General features: G+C 42.7%; 1 pseudogene; it reads left to right on the top strand.

Annotated features, from left to right (window-relative positions):
* The window catches only part of LOC103194303, a 114,186-nt pseudogene extending 110,255 nt beyond the window's left edge, over window positions 1-3,931 (top strand).
* The last annotated feature ends 3,569 nt before the right edge of the window (window positions 3,932-7,500 follow it).

The following is a 7,500-nucleotide window of genomic DNA, read 5'->3' as shown; positions in this document are numbered from 1 at the left end:
CATTGTCTAACTTGCTTGCTTTGTACCCATCATCAGGAGAGATCAATTGCTGGAGAAGGTTATTAAGTTTGGAGAAGTAGAAGGCCAGTGAGGGTGAGGGAAACCATGGGTGAGATGAACTGGCACAATAGCCGCAAAAGTGGGCTGGAACCTGCTGGAACAGGCTGTTGATTGTGAGGATGATGCAGGACGGACCAGGCAACTTTTGTTCTGTTGTGCATAAGGTTGCAGTGAGTAGGAATCAACTTTATGGTGTCATCCATCCATCCATCCATCCCTCCATTCATCCATACACTCACTCACCCACTCACCCACCCAGCCACCATCCATCTCTCTATCTATACATCCATCCATCCATCATCCATCTCTCTATCTAGCCATCTAGCCATCCACCCACCCACCCACTAATCCACCCATCATCCATCCATCTATTATCCATCTATCCACCCATCCATCCATCCATCATCCATCTCTCTATCTAGCCATCTAGCCATCCACCCACCCACCCACTAATCCACCCATCATCCATCCATCTATTATCCATCTATCCACCCATCCATCCATCCATCATCTGTCTATCTAATTTAAGAGGACTATTGTGAGAGATTCAAATGAAATGATATTTTTGGAAGTGCTCTGTAGTTGGTAAAGATATTATCCTTATGGGCATAAGAATTTCAATTTTTATTGTAGCATTTCCAGTTCTGTGCCCTCCAGCTGGGTTGACCTTCATCTCGCCCTTCCTTACCCTGGCAGCTTTAGAGAGTAGTATTTGCCAATTTTAAAATGAAGGAGAAGACAGGGATCAAACACTCATCCAGGGAGGTGGAGAGAATGCAGACACCTCTTCTCTCATTCCTATTCTCCTTCCTTGGGAAGATCTGGTAGGAGAACTAAACCAACCAAACCAAATCCCCTGCCATCAAGTTCATTCCAACTCATAGCAACCATTTAGGACAGAGTAGAACTGCCCCATAGGGTTTCCAAGGCTGTAATCTTTACAGAAGCAGACCATCTCATCTTCCTCTCAGAGAGCAGAGGATGGATTTGAATCACTGATCTTTTGGTTAGCGGCCAAATGCTTTAACTACTACACCACCAGAGCTCCTAGAAGAACTAAAGGAATTGTAAAAAGCTGTTGGCAGAATTTTTCAAGTATCTCTCTTCTCTTTTGGACATCCTGTACTGTATGATGCCACCTAAAAAGCTGGTATGTTTTGGTCACTGGGAGACTTTGAGGCTTCCTGTGAATCTTAAAGGAGCTCTGGTGGTGCAGTGGTTAAGGCAGTTGGCTGCTAACCAGAAGGTCAGTGGTTCAAATCCACCAGCTACTCCACAGAAGAAAGGTGAGGCAGTCTGCTTCCATAAATATTTACACCCTTGGAAACCCAATAGGGGTTGCTATGAGTTAGAATCAACTCAATGACACTAAATTTTTTGTTTGGTTTGTGGATCTTAGGAAAGCTAAAATGGGCCAGTACAGGTTTTAGATGAGAAAAACTATGGGGACTGTTTCTTATGTTTTCTCATAGGTTTAAGCTTTAAGGGAGAGAGACAAAGTAGGACCATGATTTTTCCTTTGAAGATGGCCATTGCAGTTCACTATGGCAGGAAAGCTGATGAAGATCTAGAAAGAGAGAGTAGGTCTTTCCTGGAGGGTCCCCTGAATTCCATGTGGATCTCTTGGGTACCTGACTTTGGCAGATGGTGTGCAGCAACAGCAGAAAGAGACAACCGAGAACAAAAAACTTCCTATTTTCTCCATGTTGCTGTTGTTGTTGTTATGGGCCGTCGAGTCAAACCCGACTTATAGCAACCCCTCCTTGAGTTTCCAAGGCAGTATCACTACAGAAGTAGATTGCCCCATCTTCCTTCCGAGGAGTGACTGGTGGGTTTGAACTGCCAGCCTTCTGGTTAGCAGTCAAGTGCCTTAGGCAGTATGCTACCAGAGCACCCATTTTCTCCATAGTAAGCATAAATTGTTTTACCTGGCTTCCAAGCACTCTACCTGACCACGTCATCTGACCTAATTTCCCATGTTGTATAGTGTTCTTGGATCTGAGATGCCTGTGCTGAGATGGCTAAGGATGGCAGAGAGGCAATAGAGAAATGGCAGAGATGGAGGCAGCAGAGGCAACAGAACCAAGAGATTGGGATGAGATGGAGCATAGGCTTGCCAACCCACAGAGCAAGAAAGCTAGTGCCTTTGGGCGAATGGCTTTCTGCTGGAGTGGGTGCACCTATCAGAAGAGCTAAAAGAGCTTTGTAACACTTGACAAAGCAGAGCAGAGTCCAGGTCTGGAGGCTGAGGTGTGCTTACAGGCCTGGCCAAGAGGAGGCTGTCCCGATTGAAGAATTATTTCATGAGAGCATTCTTGAACCTGAATTGTAACCTGTTACTATCCTAATAAACTCCATAATTGTGAGTATTGTCTGTGAGTTCTTTCTCTTTCTCTCTCTCTCTTTTTTTTTAACTTTTTACTGTAATTTGAGTGAAAGTTTACAGAGCAATTTTGTTATCCATTCAGCAGTTCATACAGATTTTGTCACATTGATTGCAGTCCCCACAATGTTAACAATTCTCTTCCCACTTCCTTCCTGTGGTTTGTTACCTTTTCCCTGTGTTCTTTCCTATGCATTCCTGTCTTCTGAGCTTTCTCCCTAAGCGAAGGCCATCCTTCTGATCTCCCATGGTTGATTGTTCTAAGGAGCGCATTGTCTGTGAGTTCTGCGTAGCCACTGCAACAAATTATCAAACCCAACAGAGAAGTAGAAAATGCTGTGGGAGGGATGGTTGATGTCAGAATTGGTAAAAAGTTTGGAGGGTGGCCTGGTGTCTGACTTCTGCCTCATAGGAACTAGCCTTGGGCTGTTGATGCTGTTCTGGATTCCCTTCCCCCCTTGGAGTTTAGAAGTCAGACTTTGATGCCACTATGCCCATTTTCTATGAAGGAATTAATCTCTCTGCACCAGGAAACTGTAATTTCTTTCTGTGAAAATTGCATTAGGACCCAGCTGAAGCCTCATTTACTCTGTGAAACCAGTTTGTATTGAACTTGCTTTTTTCCCTGGCACACAATTCTACCTTCAGATAGCCACAGATTTACATAATTGTCTTGTTGCATCGTGTATATTATTCTTATCCTTTAGTGTTGTTCATCATTTAGTGAGCAGTTGCTGTCACCTAGGCCCTGGGTTAAAGATACAACCTAGCAGGACATTCCTTAGATAGGAACCCATATCTAATACTTTTTGTCCTGCATAGCACCCAGTGCAGGAAAATGCTGGCCTTAGCTGAGACTTGAGGGGATACCTCTTATTCCTACGTGCTGCTTTGTACATGTGACACAGTGGGATGCTTTGCAGGAGCCTCTCATTTTGAGATCCCAGGAGACATATATTCTAGCTCTTATAGCTTGCTCATCCCTGGTATCTTCAAGTTAATGGCAAGGTTGTACAAGGGTTTTGTATTATTGCTGATTGGTCTGAAAAAAAAAAAATACAAAGCAGCACTCAGAATATCTTTCTCATAAGAATAGCACTCATGTGCCTATTGGTATCACTTTCACATAGCTTGGGGAATTGCTTAAAGGATTTCTCTTTCTTTTCTTTTTGTTCTGAAAATTGCAAAAGCCAGTGGTATAACCTGGAGCAGGTCCACTGAATTTCTTTCTCCATTTTTTTTTCTCTGAAGAAAGATCAAGGGCAATATTTTTCTGAAGGCAGATATGGGACCAGTCCCAGCATATCTTCTGCCTTATGTTTCTGCTCATGTCTCAGGTCCACTTTCTAATGTGTGATACCGGGCTGCCGTTCTCAGTTCCAACGGAGCCAGGAACCACTGTGACCCAATGAGGGTCCTCTCCCTGCAGCTTCCAAGTCAGGGTCAATAGCGTAGCTGTTTCCATTCAACAGCTCCCTTTTGACTTAAGCTTGTAAAACTTCTGATTTTTTTTTTTTTTCATTTTTATCTTCTCCTTTGCTCTAAAAGTTATTTTATTATTTTAGTTAAAAATAACCACAAGGAGACTTTGTGATCCTCTTCTCACTGACCTAGATATTTTAAGAGTTAGAGGATTGACAGCAGCTTCTCATCTGGGAATACAGGCTGGCTGCTCTCAGGAGTTGATGAGCTAAATGCAATAATAAAATATTAATCCTATTTCCCACATAAAAATCACTCTTGTTTTTCCTTTTCTTTTCATACCTTACTCATTCTTCAGTGCATTGTAGGAAAAGCCATGGACTTGGAGATAAAAGACTTGGGTTCAAATTCTGACTTGGAAACTTAAGAGCTGTCTGACCGTGGACAAATTGCTTCATATCTATGAACCTTCCTGATAATTTCATGGAGTGAAGGTTGAGGTTTAAAGATCCAGTGTATTGACTGGAATGCCCAGAATAGGCCCCCAAGAAATACTTACAAACCCCAAAAATCTCCAATTGAATAATTATGGTATCATTAGTTTCTCCTTTTTTAAAATTTCTGTATCACTGAGTCTGATACACCACACAGTTTAACAATGGACTACATCTTGTCTTTAATAAAAAGGAGCTCTGGTGGTGTAGTGGATAAGGCATTTGACTGCTAACCAGAAGGTCAGCAGTTCAAACTCATCAGCTGGTCCATGGAAGGAAGATAGGGTGATCTACTTCTGTAAATATTTACAGCCTCAAAAACCCAACAAGGGTCACTCTGGTAGCATAATGCCTAAGACACTTGACTGCTAACCAGAAGGCTGGCAGTTCAAACCCACCAGCCACTCCTCAGAAGGAAGGTTGGGCAATCTACTTCTGTAGTGATACTGCCTCGGAAACCCAAAGAGGGGTCACTATGAGTCGGGTCTGACTCGATGGCACATAACAACAACAACAACATGAGTCAAAATCAACTCAATGGCAGTGAGGTTTTTTTTGGTTTATCTTTAATAAGGAGTCCCCAGGTGGTTCAAATGGATAACATGCTCATCTGGCAACTCAAAATTTAGAGGTTCAAGTTCACCCAGAAGTGCTTCAAAAAAAGTGCCTGGTGATCTACTACTTCCTAAAAATCAATGGAAAACCCTATGGAGCACAGTTCTGCTCTGACACAAATGGGGTCACCATGAGTCAGAATCAACCTGATGACAATTGTGTTTTTGTTTTTTGCTTTGTCTTTAATAGTTTTCCCACATCTCCATTTGGTGGGTAAGTTCTTTGCAGGATGGTGCTGTGCATTTATTTCTCTTGTGTCAGTGTTGTAGTAATAGGCCCTTAATCCTTGATGATTGATTGGTAGAGTATATTCCTCCATTTAACTAAATTCTATAACACAATATAGGTTATTTTCTTTGTCTTTCTTGGGTTTCACTACTTGCCTGTAATGGTAAGGTAGCAGGAAATCTTTTTGGCTTTCTTTAGCTTGTCAATGTGAGGCTTCTTATCAAACATATGCTATATTTGTATTCAAAGATACTGTTGACCTGCCATGAACAGGAAGTTTGTTTGACTTGTTCATCTACCATGGGTTAACCCTGAATCAACTTTGTTTTCTCATTCAGGCAGGGTGAGGAGGGCACACAGAGGTGTGTGTGTGCTTGGAAGACTACCTTCCTCCTGCCAGGACTCAGAGCTCCATGAAGGAAGCCCAGAACTCTTCCTCTTCTGGCCGTAACAGGCCCTCAGTGGATTTAACAGTGACCAAAGAGCTTGCATTCTTTGGGTATGAGTACCATTTCTGGCTGTCACATCACTTCCAGCCTCACCTCCACAATCTGCCTGCCCACTGCCCACTGCATTGACAATTCTGACTCATAGTGACTCCATAGGACAGAATAGAACTGCCCCATAGGGTTTCAGGGCTGGAATCTTTACAAAAGCAGACTGCCTCATCTTTCTTCCTCAGAGCAGCTGGCTTTCTGCTGACATTTTGGTTCGCAACCCAGTACTTTAACTGCTGCACCACCAGAGCTCCCTCACAAACCCTCATCATGACCCTCATGCCTCACCTTCCACCTTACCCAACCTAGGGTCCATGCTCAATTCCCTTGCCTCTCTCTCTCTCTCCCTTTGTTGCCTTCACCTGGTAACCCCCTGGGCCTGATAATACTCTACTTACTTATTCTTTGTCTGTCTTCAAATCTGAGAATGTGACTGAATAAGAATGCACAATTTTCTTAGTTTCATGTACACAAACTCAAGGGGATGCTTCCTGGCAGCACTGCCCTATTTCCCTACTTAATTCACTAAAGCCCTCAAGCATCCAAAATGCCCCTGGTATCTCTGGTGTTCTCACACCTCCAATGGACCAAGATTATTTCTGCCCCAGGGCATTTGCACCTACACTTCACTCTAACATAATTTTTTCACAGATTTTGCCATGGAACACTTTCTTGCTGGATTCATCTCACCTTCTAGAAGAAGTATTCCCTGACTTCTCTACCTAAAATAGCTTCCTACTCCCATACCCACGCCCTCTATCCTAACTCTTCTTTGTTGTCTTTGTAGCACTCACCACCATACACAAATAATTTCGTTTAGCACCATCAGCACAAGGCTAGTCATTATGTGGCAGAGGTTAAAGATATCTCAAATGTCTGGCTTTTCAAATTGCTATACCACTTCATCATGTCTAAGATCAGCCATTTCTCCTCTCCTCAGTACTGTCTCGCCTGTCTTAGGGTTCCTTAATTCATTGTAACTTCTCACAAAAGTCATAAACTGCCAAGGAAATAGCTTATATGGTTGTGAAGGCTGGTAAGTCCCAAATCCTTGAGGCATTAGTCTAGAGGATTTCCCTTGCTCACGTGATTGCAGGGCTGAACCCAAATAGGCAGGTCAGATGACAGGCTGCTGGTCAAGTCCCAAGAACCGGAGGTCAGATGATGACAAACCAGATGTAGGATCCAGAGAAAGAGAGAGAACTTTGCCAGAGCATTCATATATATCGGATGCAGACCATACCCTCAAGGAAGCAGGGTGGTGACTTGAGTCACACTCTCTAGGAAGGCAGTTACTCTAATCCTGCCTCATTAATATAATGGACAACTCACTCTAAAATGGGACTATAACCATAGGTTTAGAGGCTAGGATTTACAATACATCACAAAATGGAAGACTATGGTTAAAAGGGTCATATTAAGTAATTAATTACACTGCAAACCATTTGACAGAACATGATGGATTTGTTTTTGTTTGCTTGTCTGTCTCACTCACTAGCATGTGTGTTCCAGTTTCCTTCTAGTCTGCCTAGTTCAGTTTATCTCTACGTCGCGAACACTAGGTACAGTGCATGGCACAGAGGAAGCTCTCAGTGAAAGACAGAAAGAAAGAAAGAATGGATGGATGATTCAGTGAACAAAGCAATGGATCTATATTGTGTATTTTTTTTTTAATTTTATTTTGATTTGGGTGAAGATTTACGGAGTAAATTCACTTTTCATACAAGAGTTCACATATACTTTGTCTCATGTCATTGACCAAAATTTACAATGCAACAGCTCCCCTCCCACTTCCTCCCCA

The sequence above is a fragment of the Orycteropus afer genome, unplaced genomic scaffold (assembly GCF_000298275.1).
Source record: "Orycteropus afer afer isolate SDZICR_OR568_19922 unplaced genomic scaffold, OryAfe1.0 scaffold00043, whole genome shotgun sequence".
In the NCBI taxonomy this organism is placed as follows: domain Eukaryota; kingdom Metazoa; phylum Chordata; class Mammalia; order Tubulidentata; family Orycteropodidae; genus Orycteropus; species Orycteropus afer.
This window is presented reverse-complemented; position numbering and strand designations above follow the sequence as displayed.